Raw genomic sequence first — 18,464 nt, forward strand, 5'->3', positions numbered from 1 at the left:
AGCAGATAAGGCACAAACAGATGGCAGCAGGTAGACAGGCAGCAGAGGGTAGTGGACTGTGGGCAAGCTGGACAGGAGAACTGTTGCTCCAATCTGCTTCCAAGCCTAAGTTAAGACTTTTGTTATCACTTGTTAAGTCCAATAAGGTAACCCATGTTTACCCTTTGGGAGATATATGCCTTGCAAAAGTGAAAAACAACTTCACTACCAGGATATGTAAAACTTAAATCCAACTTGTCCTACATTTTAAACACAATGCCCGCTGCCCGCTGCCCCCTGTGATCCTTCAGGGCCCACCACAGGAGTGACCTATATATATTAAAAAGCAAAGTTTAGGCCTGGCAAAAGACTTATATTGGCATTTCGAATTGCCAGTTTTAAACTACACTACAAGCCATAGGGGCGGCCTGAGAAATGTTTTAAGGGCTATTTTGGCGAGTGACACAATGAATTCTGCATGTCCACTAGTGACATTTAAATCACAGGCCTAGAGTATTTGGATTACCATTTACTAAGGACTTAAAAGTAAATTAAATGTACCTATTAGATGGCGGCCAACTGTACTATGTTTTAAGTGGTGCACCCATGCTCTTTAGCACTGGTCAGCATTGGTGAAGTTCACAGAGTCCTACAGCTAACAAAAACAAATTCAGCAAAACAGGAAGGGTGGAGACGAGGCGTTTGCGGTGACTACCATCCAAAGGTGTCAGGTCCAACATGGACATATTTATAGTCAACAAGTAGATAAAATATTAACAACCAACACGTTTTGTGGGAACAACCGGCTTCTTCGATCCTGAAATGGAGTTCAAATATATCTTAAAACTATAAATATCATGATCTCGAAAGTAAAGTGGTCCAGTCAAACTTTATTGTCCCCCAATATTAGATATTCAACAGAACTGTTACTGCACTTAAGGTGTATAAGGCAAACATCCTCGTAGGAAAAAGTCCTTATTGTGAGAAGTTGGCCTGGTATATGATGTCCACTATTCTAGTGGGCACCTTGCACCAGTCCAAACAACCCTTATTGATGGTAGGTCATAAAGTGGACCTTATAGAAAGCTATCCTAGTGGTAGCTGTGGAAAGCAGCCTTCAGGCTAAGACTTGGAGGCGAGTTAAGCAAATTGTTTTACCAATTATAATCTCTTGAATGATCAAATGAAAGAACAACAAACAGGGTATATATCAAATATTTATGTATTTATTCTAAAAACAACCCCTCTGGACTCTTTATGAGGTCAGAGGTAAAAGTAAAATACAAGGAAATTAATTAGCATACGTTAAGTTGCACAGTATACGTTATGCCCTAGGGGCCTCACAAACCATATACTAAAATAGTGGTATAAGAACCACGTGAGAATTATAAAGCAGGCCTAGGGACTGTAGGACAGCTGGGGCTACCTAGAATCACTAAAGGTTAGGATGCAGGAGGCCCACGGGGGACGCGTGCAGTGTCTAAACACAGCCGCGGATCACAATTGACTTTCCATGGAAAACAAACAATTTACAATTTTAAAGATTAAGGGCACTTCTAGGTGAACTACGATGGAACCCTTTTAGACTAGGAAACTTTGAGAGTCAAGACCCATGGGAGCACCAGAGTACTCGTGTTACCTCACCCAGGGAAGCCGGGTGCATAGATGTCTCTTGGTGTCGGGTTTTGTCGTCGATTCCAAAGGAGAGCTGTGAATAAGTGCTGCAGGTGACCAGAAGAAAAGTGTCCGGGTGGATCCAAGGGTGGATCGGAGATTTGAAGAACCTGCAAGCAGAAGGGACAGAGTCTGGATCACTAGCCAGTGACCAGGATGGCGAAGAGAAGATGCCAGCCGATGTCAGTGCTTTTAGGTAAAAGAGGTGAAGCTCGTTTTTTCAGCCACGGAGACCAGGAGGTGTCGAAGAAAACCAGGAGCTGGATTCAAACTGTTCCACAAAGGATCTAGTTGACTTCAGTGTCGGAATCTAGATTAGATCCAACAAGCCTTGGCAATGGCAACCCATGCAAGATGTCAAGATTGGCTTTGGTGCAAACCAGCAAGGTCTGAGGGACTCCTCCTTTGGAGAGGAGTGAAAGCACATCTAGAGCAACCAGGAAAGCTCAAGAAATCAAAGATGGCCCATTGTGGGGGCTCTCTAGCTGATGGACTAGGAATCGCGAAGGGACCTCAAGCAGAAAAGCACATAGCGGGCCCACAGGACACTTGTGGAGTGTAGGTCTCTGAGCTTCAGTGCAAAAGGTGCTCGGGGCAGGGGTTTTTGCAAAGATGCAGGATGTCCAGGAGTTCAAGTCCCATGTCCACAGGTCTCAGCTTTGCTGGGAGTGCAGGTCAGCATCAGAGATGTCTGGAAGAATGAGTACTGTGTCGCAGATTCTTCGGGATCCGGCGGGAGCCTTGAAAATGCAAAACGGCAAAGATGCTGTTGGTGCCCGTTTGGACAGGGTTGTCACTCCTTGATCACAAGGGAGATTTCTTCCGTCTTCCAGTCGAAATGGATTGTCGAAGGTCCAGGAATTATGTATCAGAGTTTTGTCCAGGGTAATCTAAAGCCTCAGGGACTGGGCTCCTATTCTTATAGTAAGTTTAGGGGTTAGACTAACTCTTGGGTCCCACTTAAGGGAGGACCTGGGGAGGGGGTGGTTACACCCCTTCCCCTTTGTCCAGTTTCGCACAAGACCTGGGGCTGACCACCCCAGCAACCGGTTTGAATTGGGAAATGCATGGAGCACCTTTTGTGCCCCAGGCAGTGTCTGGAAAGCATTCATTGAATGCAACCCACTCTGCCCCAATACACTAAAGCCTGTCTGAGGAGGTGTTAGCACCTCACTGGACAGGAAACCTATTGTCCAGGCCTCCCCTGCCAGAGTTTCGTTCAGCAGCAGGAGGGCAGACTAGTGTCTGTGGCAGCAGCATCCATTTTGTGATGCTGGGGCTCTATTTGACTTTAACCGGGTTTACCAGTAACTACATGTCTTTTCCCTCTAGAAGGGTGGAATGCTACCCCCACCACCAGAACTGGCGGGGGAAGGGTAATATTTCAAAGTGTTTGACACCTTACACGACAGGTTTTGATAAAGCCAAATGAAAGTTAGCATTAACCGCGAGGATTATAATGCACTTAAGAGTATAAGGTATGTCTATATCATAGAACAGCTATAAGGAGATGGTTCTGAAAGCTGCAGAGGGGCTCAGCTCATGCTAGGGCACCCTCTAACACAAAACCAAGCACTCTGCCTCCAGGATTGTCGAGGCATGCCATTGGAGTGACTTATAGGTTAATATGTGTCTATATATATATAGATAGATATATGTTTACTATATCTAAGTAAGGGATGATTACACCACCTTACCCAGGCTGCAATTGCAAACCTGTGGTGTCAGTTTGGAAGGCAAACCAGGGGTGGCACAAAACATGCTGCAGCCCCTAGTAGGCCTAGGGTGCACCTATGCCCTGGGTACCTAAGGTACCATATACAGGGGCTCACAAGGGTGAACCAGTAACCAATCTGGTATGTACCTAAAGTATATGGTATCAATTTAGAGAGAGAACAGCCAGGCTGTGGGCCTGATTAACAGGGCCACAGCCATACTAAAGTTGAAAAACCAGTGAAACACAGCAAAAAGTGGGGGTAACCATTGGAAGAAGACCCTACTCTCCTACACTTATGACAAAATACATCCCAGTGATATAGTTCTTATAGTCACATCGATGTTTTCAGGATAATAAAAAAAACCTTGCATGCACCCCTGTAAAGGTCTACTTGAAACTTTTAAATGCAGCTCTTACCACAGGGCTAGCATAGCATCTATTCACCTTAAAACCACCAGAAGAATAGATATTATACCCCACCTTCAATGTAAAAAGTTGAAACTAACTTGAGAGCAATGAAAGCCGCCATAAAAGGAGTGGGCTGAATGAAGGAGGAGAAAAATCCAGAATTCAAGTGATATTTGAAAATTTCATTTGAGGCCCTAAATGAATAGAACGTAATGATGTGGCCCAAATTAACCAAGTCCCAACATAAACTAGGCAAAATACTCTAGGAAGTTAAACATCCAGGTGTCAACTAATGACCCTATCATGTCACATCTACACTGTGAAAACCTCCAGCACTTTATGACAATGTGATGCTGGAGATAAGGGACGAGAGTTCTAAAATGTTGACTACTTCAACTTGTGCTCTGACTGACTCACCTAAAATCCCATCCCACATTTTAAAGTACCTCAGCATATGGATGAAGCAAGACTGTTAATCAACAAAACACATTAATGGTTAAAAACATCAACCTCACACCTATTTTGCTCAGAATAACTCTTCCACTACTACAGCTATGTGAGAGCAGCTGTGTCCAGAACACAGCATAATCCCAAGCAACTTTTTAAACTTGTTAAAAATGTGTCTGGTGCCAAACGCCTTCCTGCTATCCCTGATTTAAGTACTTCACAATGTGAGGAGCTTGCTGTATTTTTTTTCAGTAAAATTTTAAAAGTTTATGGCTCATTCCCGGAATTTATACTGAATAATACGTCTCAGTTAACTGGGAATCTCCATCTTTATTCTAATGTCGGGCTCATTCAGGCTGATTTGTCTGTTGAGTGTGCTGACAAACTTCATTTCTGGGCACCCTAGAAATGAATTATTTTAGGCGGATTCTGGGAAGCCTTAAATCTGGCTCCCCTAGAGACCCTATTCCGGTCACTGTATTGCAGAAGTTTGATCTATCTTCCTTGATATTGATTATGGAGTTACTCAATGCATCTCTTAAAGAGGCCATTGTGCCATCTATTTGGAAGCATGCAATGGTTTTCCCACTATTAAAAAAGGGCTCGGCTAACCCTACTCAGCTATCCAATTTTAGGTTCATCTCTCTTCTTCCTGTGTTCTCCAAGAGTCTGGAAAAGAATGTCAACTTCCAACTGACTGCTTTTGTGAACTCCCGGAATTTTCTTCACGGCTCCCAATCAGGTTTCAGACCGGGTTTCTCAACCGAAACCGCTCGGCTTGGGGATACAGACATGATTCGCCAACAAGTAGATGCAGGCGGCACTATGGCTCTTATACTTTTAGACCAAAGTGCCGCTTTTGACACTGTCTCGCACACCGTGGCTACTACAGGCCTTACAATCATTGGGTGCGACTGATAGAGCACTCAAATGGCTTGCTGATTTCTTGACGAATCGCACGTTTCATGTTTTTTCGCAAATGGCGTGCTCCGAGATTTACAAGTCATTATATGGTGTTCCTCAAGGCTCTATTCCTAGCCCTCAATTATTCAACATCTATGTGAGGCCTATCGCGTTGATTGCAGAGGAAGCTGGGTTGTCTCTTTTTTTATACGCTGCCGACACCCAGATTGTCTTCTCCCTCTCTACTGATGGCACATTTAAACCGTCTTTACTTCAGGTTGGCTTAAGGAATATTGCGGAATGGATACATACCAACCTGCTAAAACTCAATGGAGAGAAAACAGAACTGTTGATCGTGGGCAATAACAAAGACTTGTGGGGTCCACAACATTGGACCGCAGAAATGAGTCCAGTCCCTCAATCCAAATACCAAGTTCAAAATTTGGGTGTCCTAATCGATGATCAATTGTCTATGAAGCAGCAAGAGTAGCCTCTACCTTCTTCACTATCCTTAGATGGCTAAAAAAACAAAATCCTGGATGTTACCTTCTTCCGCCCAACGTTCAGTGTCCAGGCGCTTATCAAATCAAGGCTGGACTATAGTAACATCTTGTACTTGGGTGCCTCTAAGGAAGTGTTACGTAAGCTGCAGTTAGTACAGAACGTCACAGCACGGCTGCTTTGTAAGATCCCCAAAACCGCGTCTATTTCAGGCTCAATTCAGGAACTTGGCTCAGGATCGAATGCGCATTAAGTTTAATGCAAAAACAACAATTGATGGACGGAATGTTGCACAATGGCAAAACATTCACCCCCAGTCACAGATCTGGGTTTAATCCATCGTTATTTTGCTCACCACACCATCCCAGTTCAGACATGGCCATATGCAAATCAGTGTTGACCCTGTGCCTCATGGGAACAGTCCAGCCCGAACTGCCAAGCCATGTCTTCCCTGGACCGGAATCAAGCATCCTAGGACCGGTTTCTGGCTATCAGCCGTCATCAGCCAGGATAGCTTGATTCCAGTGGCATGGAGAGCACGGGACTCACGTCTGAGCATACCCGTCCAACTCCAGGTGACAAATGCAAAAACAACAATTGCCGGATGGAATGTTGCACAATGATTTGAATATGGCCATGTCTGAACTGGGGTTGCTTGGTGAGCAAAATAAATATGGATTAAACCCAGATCTGTGACTGGGGGTGAATGTTCTGCCATTGTGCAACATTCCGTCCATCAGCTTGTGTGTTTTGCTGTTCACCCCATGTGGGAAGGGTATGCCCAGACGTGGGTCCCATGCTCACTACGCCACTGGAGTCAAGCTATCTTGGCTAATGAAGGTTGATAGACAGAAACCGGTCCTAGGATGCTTGATTCCGGTCCAAAGAAGACATGGCTTGGCAATTCGGGATGGGACTGTTCCCATGAGGCACAGGGTAAAGACTGATTTGAATATGGCCATGTCTGAACTGGGGTGGCTTGGTGAGCAAAATAATGATAGATTAAACCCAGTTTTATCTGATTTGAATATGGCCATGTCTGAACTGGGGTGGCTTGGTGAGCAAAATAATGATAGATTAAACCCAGTTCTGTGACTGGGGGTGAATGTTTTGCCATTGTGCAACATTCTGTTCATCAATTGTTGTTTTTGCATTTGTCACCCAGAGTGGGCGGGTATGCTCAGACGTGGGTCCCATGCTCTCCATGCCACTGGAATCAAGCTATCCTGGCTGGTGAAGGCTGATAGCCAGAAACCGGTCCTAGGATGCTTGATTCCGGTCCATGGAGGACATGGCTTGGCAGTTCGGTCTGGACTGTTCCCATGAGGCACATGGTCAAGACTGATTTGAATATGGCCATGTCTGTACTGGGGTGCCTTGGTGAGCAAAATAGCGATGGATTAAACCCAGATCTGTGGCTGGGGTGAATTTTCTGCCATTGTGCAACATTCCGTCCATCAGTTTGTATGGTTTGCTGTTCACCCTATATGGGAAGGGTATGCCCAGACGTGGGTCCCGTGCTCACTACGCCACTGGAGTCAAGCTATCCTGGCTGATGAAGGCTGATAGCCAGAAACCAGTCCTAGGATGCTTGATTCCGGTCCAGGGAAGACATGGCTTCGCAGTTCGGTCTGGACTGTTCCCATGAGGCACAGGGTCAAGACTGATTTGAATATGGCCCTGTCTGAACTGGGGTGGCTTGGTGAGCAAAATAACGATGGATTAAACCCAGATCTGTGACTGGGGGTGAATGTTCCGCCATTGTGCAACATTCCGTCCATCAGCTTGTGTGTTTTGCTGTTCACCCTATTTGGGAAGGGTATGCCCAGACGTGGGTCCAGTGCTCACTATGCCACTGGAGTCAAGCTATCCTGGCTGATGAAGGCTGATAGCCAGAAACCGGTCCTAGGATGCTTGATTCTGGTCCAGGGAAGACATTTCTTAGCAGTTCGGTCTGGACTGTTCCCATGAGGCACAGGGTCAAGACTGATATGAATATGGCCATGTCTGAAATGGGGTGGCTTGGTGAGCAAAATAACGATGGATTAAACCCAGATCTGTGACTGGGGGTGAATGTTCTGCCATTGTGCAACATTTCGTCCATCAGCTTGTGTGTTTTGCTGTTCGCATTAAGTTTAAGGCTATGAGTCTTATGTTTAAGATAAAATCTGGTAAGGCTCCTCCCTACTTGATGACTCTTGTTCACCATTATGTTTCTTCCTGCACACTTCGATCAGCTACTCAGTCAAAGTTTTTTATTCCTAGGATGAGACTAGTGCGCATGGGCGATCGCTCTTTTTCCCACCTGGGTCCTTCTTTATGGAACTCCCTCCTGGCAGGTCTCCGTAGTGAATCTTCTTATGAGATCTTCCGGAGAGGTATAAAAACTTGGCTATTTAATATGTAGTTCTCTTTCTTTTCTTTGTGTGCTTTTTAGGTGGTGCTGGGAAACCCTAGGGTAGCTGTGCGCCTTACAAAATTAAAATAACAATAGCAATAACAGCTATCCCAATGCATTGTACTGACCACAGCCTTGGTTTTATCGAGATTCGATGACTGCTTCATTGTTTATGCTGGAGCTCAATAAACACTCACATTCTGAAACTCCAGAGACTGCAAAACCAAGCTCTACCAGACTGATAAACTATATAAAAAAGATCAGACTATATTTCTCTGGCTCTGAAAGCTTTGCAGTGGCTCCCAGGTCACAGAGAACAGAGTTTAAACTTCTCGGCACATTCTGCAAAGCTGAGGCAGATATCAGTCCAGTCCTAAAGAACTTTGTTATTCACCAACTACGCTTCCAGCTGAAACCAGGTCTAGTATTCCAATTAAAATGTTATTATATACTTAGTTATTAAAAACCATTGCATAAAAATACACTGTTTAAAAATATTTAAAAAACCACAACGCCCCAATCTACGATCAACTGTATACTCCGCATGGTGCAGCTGTTCGGCAGGTACTCCAGTTACCAGATAAACTGGGATAAATCTCTTGTATTTATATCGGCCAGGAATAGCTCGACCATACCGACTAGTGAGAATGCCCCATCAATTAGAGATAAATTTAAATATCTTGGCATTGTGATCTCGAGCCGAGACTTAATATTTAGATGGCAATTTGTTCCGCCAACTTCATAGATTACAGATGGACATTTTACACTCTCGCTAATGTAAAGTGCAGCCATCTTTAAAAAGATGGTGCTACCACGCCAATTCACATCCTTCAGAACACCCCTATAGGATACCCATAGAGTTCTTTTGCAGGATAGACTCGAAAGTGAGGCAACTACTGTGGGATGGTAGGAACACCAGGATTTCACTCCACAAATTACAACGGGGAGTGTATGAGGGTGGTTTTGCTGTCCCGGATATCCTAAATGTTACTGGTCACGCTCAATGACTAGGGCTTTGTGGGGAGAGAGGAGCCAACATACTAAGAATACCACCAATTGATGGGACAGAGGATGCCTGGTAGCACTGTATTGTAGGAAAATAGTGAACGGATTACTGAAACATACATAAACGACCACATGAATATGGAGGAAGGCAACTAAATTCCTTGGCTGGGAAGACAAATCAACAGAACGTACTCCCCTATGGAAGAGCAACCTCCTGAGAGGGGTGAGCTAATTAGGGGGCTTCTGTACATGGGCACTACTGGGTATTGAGTTCCTAGGGGATGTCTCTAAAGGGCAACCGGTGGTGGACTTTCAGAACATGCACATGGACTATCAAATGCCAGACACCATTACATACAATTAAAACATGCCTTAAAACAGATTACACTAGGCGACCAAGTACTTGACTATATACCATTGGAAGACAGAGTGCTATTAGAACCGATAGTGGAAAAGGCTACTTCCCTCATATATAAAAAGATCATGAATAACACCCTGGACCCACTGGGGACCCCACGAGAGGCATGGGAAGGGAAAGTCCTGGAGTATGATGACTGGGCAAAAGCCATACACTGCCCCAGAGAAGTGGCCATAAGGGCACAGTTCCACCTCGTACAACTCCGAATCTTACACAGATCCAACATAACTTGGACAAGACTTTACCGAATGTGTAGGTGTGACTCGAATATATGCATGAAGGGATGCGGGATGTGGATGCCTTTTTCATGTATTTTGGAGCTGTACACTGCTGCAGAGATGCTGGATTAAGGTCAGGTCCCACTAGATGCTTGATGGCACACATTATGCATTACAAGGGAGACCGCATGGCCAAAGTATATTAAATTGTGGGTAATGATAGCAGCAATAATAGCAAAAGGGAATATAGCTAGGGCTTGGGGTGGGGGGCATAACCCCCTAAAGTCATTGAATGGGAGAAGGACCTTGATTGGTGCTGTGCAGCTGAGAAAAAGGTCTATCAAAGCTGAGGATGCCCTGGGAAGTGGGGCAAACTCTGGGGTAAGTGGGCAGAATAGAGGGATTTGAAATGTTACAATGAGGCAATTGATGTAAGATATGGGGAATAGACATTCTAGTGTACAAGGCAACTGTCAATAGACCTGTCACCCAAACAACTTTGATGCTTGGATAAGAACCAATGGTGAAGAAGATATGATTTTGTTGTTGATAATGTACATAAGACAGAGGATTTTAAATATTTGTAATGCTCTGCTATAAACCTGTATTAAAAAAAAACGTTAAAAAGGTTGGTAAACCATAACATTGAATTGATCATATGAATATACATTTGCAACTCAATAGGTATTAAGTGCATGACTGCTTATAGAATTTGCTCAAAGGGTAGTGTGTTCAGTACTGTTAAGTTTATCTGGGTAAATGTATTCCTTCAACTGTTTTGTACAGTTTTTTGTAATAAGAGGTCTAATACAACTAAGTTGATTACACAGACTGGATTCTACTGCAAGTCTCATGGAAGTAGGATGATCAGAGTGGAAGCTCATTTATGGAGCGCTATGTGCCTAAACTGAGAAAAAAACCAAATCCAGGAATATATAAAAAAAAAAGATACAACCTTAAGATTCTTCAAAGAGGCCTTTTCCAGCAGATCACAAAACCAAGGCTTTGCCCCTTCCTGCTCAAAGATACTGGGATCCTTGGAACCCCATCAGGCCTGTAAACTTAGATGTGTAGCCACGGATCTCTGAGGTTTCGATTTCCATCAACTCAGCTTGGTTTACACACAAACTGCTATGAACAGCCACTTTGGCTCTACTAAGTGGTTGTTTTGTCACAAACCAGTGCAATACAAAATTATCATATGAACCTCACGTGAAAAACATTGGATCAACATCATATAATTGGCTTATGATGCCTGTGAAAAAAACCGCTTACATGGTTTAAGCAATAGACAATCCTGTCCAAGTGTACTGAAAGCAATGTTGGGAAAGACATTCAGCATATATTTATGTAGACAAAATATACTACAATGAACTAGAGTGTCTCAGATACATCTATTGACCCCATTATCCAATGAGATGCCTCGCTAAATAGTACATTTCACGAACGGATGTCAAAAGTAAAAAAGAATGGCCACAGGTCACTTTGCCTGTGGTCCACAAGAATCACAATACTATAAAGGATGCACAAACAGTAAAGCATCACACGATCACAAAATTGTTGAAATAAAATATGCAAATGCAAGCAGTAACTGATATGAAAAGAGGAAACCACAATTGAAGTGTTTTCCACCATAGTATGTCCATGGTGGAGGAAATTAGGTCAGAGTATTATCTCCCAAATGTTGTACTTCTTCCAAAAATCAAAGGGTTTCACAATACAACCCAATTCTAAATCAGGCCCTACTTATCTACCTGATTACCTGATTACAATGCCTTACTTCTAAGCATAACTAGTGTTTATGCAGCATTTGGCAAACCTACACTCTATTCAAGAGGAGCTCATTTTAGAAGAGAACATTTTAAATACTGGGATGGCTCCAATAGCTACTATACTTTATTTGGGGCATACCTACAGGAGGAAGGGGTTTTAGGTGGCACATCCCTCCCATTCAGATTACTGCTTGGAATGTTAGAGTCCAGCAAGCTTCTCGGCCACTAATTGGAATGGTGCCTCTGTATGCCCAAGTAACAGCATGTATGTGACACGCTAACAGGGCTCATGGTGGCTAGGCCCTTGGTCTTGAGATTTAAAAGTTCATCCCATCGACCACCAGGAACCTTCACAACGCGTGCGTATAGCACATCCATTATGCGGTGCGTTTCCCCAGAAGAAGCAGCATCGGAGGTACCTTTCATGCTGTGCTCAGGTATGGGACAAACTAAAGGCTGGGTCAAGGTCGGGTTCCAAGTAGCACTTCCTTTTGCACCGGTCATTAGCTCTGGGCCCACACTGACAGACGTCCCTTTCAGCCTGGATCTCTGAGATACTGCAGGTCTTGGCCTGTAGCATGTCATCTATGCCTGCTATGATTCAACAGTCATCAGGACAAAGAACTCCCTGTGGGTATCTATCAGATACAGTCTATAAAACGCTGTTTTCATATTAACTGGGTGTATGTGGGAGTTGTGTTGGAGGGTTTGCATGACCTCTCATGTTTATTAAAGTCTGCAACCTCGGATTTGGAATTACTAATTTAGAACTCTTCGTTTGTTCGTCAAATGAGTGGCCCTTGTGCCACAGTGTTGTATCCATGAAGCACTGAGAGGGAGAATCATTTTATTTTACCATTGCTAGCATGCGTGGAAGAGGTGATGTTCTTTATAATTATCTTTTCCTAGTATGATCGAGCATTTTTTACATTTTTTTTGCAGAGAAAGTTCTCATTGGATGAGAGTGTTGAGGATGTAGCCTTGTCCTGGAGGATGAAAGGGAAGGTATTTCTCTGGGTATCCTTTTCCAGAAGGAGGGGAAGACGTGTAAATTGGTTAGTATGAATACCTGATATTTGCAGAATACAGAAATGTCAGAAATACAGTATGAAGATCTATAAAAATATATACATATATATATATATATATATTGTTACTTTCACTAATACAGATGGCACTGGTGTTATTTCTGGAGTTACTTGACTCACCTATAGGTCTGGTGCTGACTGGCTACCTCCTCTTGCTGTACAGCATTGCCAACAGGCATTGCCACTAGGTGCCAAAGGCATGACCAATTTGCTTTGCCAATGCTTACTTGTTTGTTTGCTTAACATACAACAAATTACGCAGAGAGCACACTCGGTATGCTGAATAGTGGCTTTCAGCCTCCGGTGGCAAAACATTTCGGGCCACACATACAGCACGTTTTAGCGGTCGCAAATGGAGAATCTCACCATTTGAGACCGCTAAAGAATTGTTTGCCATGTACTAAGCCTATTTTGCAAGCAAAATAACAGGATGGGGCATGTCAAGGGCGTCCCTTCCTAACAGCGAGTCTCAGGGGGATGTACAAATGTTTTGAGACCGGAATGCGGCCCCATAGCATTAAGAATTTACTGACTCCGTGAAGGTGGTAACTCATTTGCAAACGGGACGGAGTCCCCTAGGGACACCTTCCACTTTGTGAATGTGGGCACCAAAATTTTTTAAGAGCAGGCTGTGTCTCACGGACCACTGCCTGCTCTTAAAAAATGAAAAGGAAACTATAAATTTTTCTTTTTTATATGCATCCCATTTTCCTTTAAGGAAAACATTTTTAAAAAAGTTTTTTCTTGCTTTATTTAAAAAGCAATCACATACATGGTGGTCCCCATGCAGGCCACTATCCCTGTGATTAGAGGCCATTCCCAATGGGTCACAAATTGTGACCTGTCTCGTGAATATTGATGAGGCAAGTCAATTGTGAATCGCTAAGTGTGTATGAGGCACATTGGTACATCGCACTTTGCAACTTCCTAATTCTGAGTCAAAAAGTCATAATTAGGAACTCACAAAATGTTTCCATGTGTCCATCATTCCCCATACACTCTGGTCTCGAGCATACAAACAACATTGGCTACACCACCTAATTGAACATGTGTGATGCTATAACACGGTCTCCATCTCTTCACTCGTCGTACCAGGCTTTTTACACGATGTCAGCTGTTGGGAAATCTTGGACTCACATCTTCGAATCTCACTGACTTTAGTGAGAAGTGTATTTGAACCAAAAGCCAAACTATATACACATAGCACAATATATACACATTTCTAAATAGAAAAATAATCCCAGCAATTTTTTTCTAAAATCATCATGCTCTAAAAAGCAGCATGCGGTTAGAATGCAAAGCAAGATTCGCTAGTTGAGAATTTGGTTTCCACTTTCCCGATTTTCCCAATATGATTTGATAGATTATGGTTAGGCACTCGAGAACTGCAGTACCTCGGGTCCTGCGTTTGGACATCGTCATACACACCCTCTAGTGGAAAAAAATGAGCAGAGTCTAACAATGCACTGAAGTAAGGTTAATATATTCAACATTTCAGCATGCATGAATGTATTTATCTTGTTAAAACGTACCTGCACTGTATCCAGTGAAACATAAAAAACAAAAATAATTGAAATTAGGATTTTCAGTTAGATATTTGAAAGTTTTTTTCATCTAAAATGCGTATGTTTCTTCCATATAAGTTACATTTCAAGAGTCCCTTATTTTTCTTAATCAGTAAGTTCTTTACTTGGTCCCACCTTACTTTACCTGTGATACATGCAAAGCACCAACAAAACCTTAAAAGGCTTTACACACCTTTATATGGAATACACGGTTCAAATGTGTGCATCTCTCACCAAGTGGTAGCGAAAGAGAGCGGTGTGCAGGAATATCTGGTTCAACTATGGGGTAGGATGTACATATGGTGTTTTTCATAACGGACTATGACGTCTTAAAGTCACTTTCGTACACAAACACACCAAGAACATTAGTTCCATGTATAACAATCAGATTAGTTAAGGCTACATTAATCAATCAAACCAACAGAATTAATCATAAATACCATTGTAGAAAGAAGAAAGCTGGACCCATATTAAAAATATAGATGGTAGAACATGTATTGGTAATATAAAAATGAAAACGTGCTCTGTGTTGACGTGATCACATCATGAAAGACAACTGAGTAGCGTGGAACAGTGTGTACAAACAATAGGCAATAAAATAATCAGGTATTATGTTCACATTGTCATGGTCAATGATGAAACAGATTGATCAATCCTTTTGTAATCTTATTGTTCTACATGGAGCCATTGTTCTTGATGTGTTTTTATGCCCCTGGTTCCAAGGGGTGCCTGGGCTGCCCCTGTTCATAATAGCCACTTTCATACATAAAACACAAACATAGAGTATAATATGGATAAACAGCGATGCACAGATAACTGCATATACTTCTTAAGAAGATATTGCAATTTAGCTGCTGAGAAGAGAAAAGCAGTTGGCTGGTCGATGATAATTATCCAGTGGAGGATGTTAATCGTTGAAGGCTGCAATCAAAACATGAGGAGTATGCAGTTCCTAACAAGGTAAGGGGGGGGGGGGTTTCCTAGGTTGATTAAACTGTCAAACAATGTACACAAAACGTAGAGAAGAAAAGGAGGGGGTGGGGGGAGATTTCTACTTTGGAAATAAGTGCCCTCAAACACCCAGCCAGCTAGGTATCATGCTTCATCATAGGACGTGCTCCTCGTCAGGTAGGCGCTGCAATACCCGACGGGCACCCTATGAGGGGCTCTCTGACAGATATTTTATTCCATGCCGTATTGGTGTAGTGGGTATGAGGGGCCTAAAAAAGAAGTGTAGATGTGTGTTTGAAGTGGGTCACTAGACTATGTGAAGATTACATCAGGAATTAGGAGTCCACTCAAAACCATTTTAATGAATCTTGCTCCTATCCTGATTAAAAAGGAGAATGTAGCGCACCCCTGCCTCAATGTCACACTGCATTGCACATTATATGGTGGTCAACATGTTTCTTGCCCTTGTGTCAGGGTGGACGGCAATTCTTCAGGACCAAATCTAACAGTGTGATCCACACTATTCGTGGTTGTCTAAGTAGTACCTGTAAATAGGGTCAGTCAACCCTATTCTGGTAGGCGTCTTGTATCATCGACTCCCGGTATGGGAAGACACTCAGAAATGTAGTGTCATGCGTTCACGGCAAACCCTCGGTGGACCTACCCCAAACACTGTCGTTCAAGGCTGCCCTTGTTTTGAGGTACCAACTCCAGTTCTCAAAACACATTCAGACTAGTGGCCAAACCTTGCATCATTTTATCATAATTGGAAAATACAGACTGATCTTTTTTTTTTTACTTCACAAATTAGATTGTTCTGAAAATCATTCCTATTTATCAACATACCTTCAAGTTTCAATTAATTGTGAGGGTCAATTTACTTAGAATAGGACATACAATATGAACTGGAAAAATACTAAGATATATAATTATGTTGCAAAGAAGATCAAACACAAATAATGGGAAACCCTATGATGTGTTGGGACTATCGTATCTGGGAGTGATGTGTGGTTTTCAGCACACCCACGAAATTGTGTTCATGTCCATCTGTAACGCAACTGGTGCACATTAAAGTGCTCCGATACCTTCAGGTCGAGTTCACACTAAGGTGTGCCCTACTCATTACGCGAATGGGGTTTTGGTGGGGGGGGAGGGGCGACCAACGGGAGGCCTCCCCCGGGGTTATTTGGGGCCTGGAGGGAGGGGGGGGGGGGGGGAGGGCAACCATGGGGCCATGGCTAGTTGGGCTCCTTGGGCTGGTGGCGGGTGCGTTGGGCTCTTTTTGGGCTGGGGCTTGGGCTGGTTGGGCTGGGGAGTACTTTACCGGCCATTTTGCGTCACTGACCACCATTTCGATGGCAGTGACACAACAGCCGGAGGGGGGCCTGGTCTCGTGGTTTTTTAGGCCTAGTCAGGGTATCTCGTTGGGCAGGGTCGCTGGTGGCGGTGTGAAGGGTCTGGCGAGCGGTACCTGTAGGCGGTGGTGCTTGGCGGCTTTGCTGCGTTTCTTGGTCGGAATGGCGAGGCTGACGGATCCAAGGGTCGTGGAGGCTCTGCGGCTGCTGGGCGACGCGGGTCGGCTCGACATTCTGAGGCCGGAGGTCCAGGTGAGGCCGCCGCGGCGCGCTGTAGACGGCGTCGCGGCAGCAGTTATTGCGTGTGAGCCCCCGCAGTCTCGGCCGCGGAGGGCTCGCGGTGATGGTGGGAGGGGCGGGAGCGCTTGGGAGGGCGGGCAGCGCGGGCGGGCGGCGCAGTTGACTGGAGCGAGAAGGAAGAGGGCGGGAGGGAGGAGGGGTGCGAGAGGTCGGAGGGCCCTGGAGTTTGCGGGTGGTGCTGGGGGGTGGGCGGGAGGGAGTAGAGAGTTGTGGCTGCAGACGTGATAATAATGAGCAGGTGGTAGTGGAGCCTGTAGGGGGAGAGCCAGGGGGACAGGGGGGGCAGGGGGGTGGAGTCCCCAGTGCTCATTGAGGAGTCAGACCTGGAGGGGGAAGAGGAGGGGTGGGGGGGAGGGGCGGGGTGCAAAGACTGGGGGTGCAGAGACTGACCTGGAGCTGGACTGGGGATCGTCTTCTGGCGGGGAGGGGGATATGGTGGGCCCCAGCAGGGCGCCGTCCCCGACGGGGGTTCGGGGGGGAGTGGAGGTGGGGAAGTGGGGGAGGGGAGGTGGGAGGGTGGGGGGAGGAGCTGAGGATGGTGGGGGAGGGGGGGTGGAACTGCCGGGGAGGGGTCAGGGAGGGGATGGGGGTTGGAGGGTCAAGGTGACACGGGGTGGAGCCGGGGGATGTGGGGGGACCCAAGTTGGGGGGGCATGGGTTAGGGGGAGAGGGGGAGACATGGCAGGCGGCATGGGGGGATGGGGTGGGGTGGGGTTGGCGGGGCCGGGGTGGCAGGAGCGGCCGGCGAAGAGGGGGGGGACACTCCACGGGTTGGGGACGGGGGCCGCAGAGGGGTTGGGGAGAGGGGGGGGGGAGACGTTGGGGGTCTGGGGGGGCGGTTTTTTCCCAGCACGCTGGACTCAACGTTTTTTCCTTAGCAGGTGCAGTGGGGGAGGAGCTCGGGTGACCAGCTTGCGGCACCAGTCCACTGAGGGGATGGGCCGGCTCTGCCTTGTACTGGCGGTCGTGCTCCACCTAGGGACTCAGCCAGAGAGCACGAGAGACGGCGGGGCGATGGGCCCCTGCCTGCCCCACCACGAAGGGTCGAGACGGCCGCCGGGGGTAGGGGAATGCGCGGCGAGATGGACACTACAGCTTGTGGGTCAGGTGTTGCGGATGGACGGAGAGTGAGTGTGGATTTGGGTGCGTTGACGAGGGTGTGTAGGGAGGAGTCGGGGTTGAGTCGAATGGTAGTTTCGGGGGACGACCAGGAGCAGCTGGGTTTGCACGTGGATGGGGATGGAGAGTCTGAGGAGGAGGGGGAGATTAGGGAGGTGGGGGACAATAATGCTTTTGGAAGTATGTTGCAGGTACGACCGCGGCTGGACGCGCCCAGAGTGACGGCCCCCTCAGCTCCACTGGTTAGGCGGCGGGATCCAGTGCGGACGCCAGCCTTGACACCAGGTAAGGTTGGGGACAGAGCCGGGAGTGGTTTGGGCAAGAAGCGCAGCGCGCAGGTGTCGGTGGGGATGGAGGCACGGGGGAGGACTTGGTGCGGCTGGTGAAAGGACGATATGTGACAGATGCGGGGGTGGGCACGGATGGGGCGGTGCCAGCGGAGGGGGTAGCTTCGACGAGCGCCGGGGCGGACGGCGGGGGCAGTGCAGCAGCGGGAAGTGAGAAAGCGGACGGGAAGGGCGCCGGGGGGGAAGGAGAGCTGCGTGGTGCCGGTGCGGAAGCTCCCATATATGGGGGTGACAAAACCCCTGGGGGCACACCTCTCGCTGGCGACAAAGGAGAAAATATGGAAAGGGGAGTACGTTGA

At 46.0% G+C, this 18,464-nt stretch overlaps 1 protein-coding gene across 3 annotated transcripts in view; it reads right to left on the minus strand.

The window, feature by feature from the left end:
- FYB2 (FYN binding protein 2) overlaps positions 1-18,464 on the minus strand; it is a 494,151-nt gene that overhangs the window by 51,260 nt on the left and 424,427 nt on the right. For 2 of the 3 annotated variants that reach the window (XR_015307520.1, XR_015307527.1), the window contains exon 13: positions 13,923-13,959. The exons of the other annotated variant lie outside the window; for it this stretch is intronic. The gene's annotated coding sequence lies outside the window, so the exon portion shown is untranslated. The remainder of the gene's footprint in view (positions 1-13,922; positions 13,960-18,464) is intronic. 3 annotated transcript variants of the gene reach the window in all.

This window comes from Lissotriton vulgaris, chromosome 1_1, assembly GCF_964263255.1.
Source record: "Lissotriton vulgaris chromosome 1_1, aLisVul1.2, whole genome shotgun sequence".
In the NCBI taxonomy this organism is placed as follows: Eukaryota; Metazoa; Chordata; class Amphibia; order Caudata; family Salamandridae; genus Lissotriton; species Lissotriton vulgaris.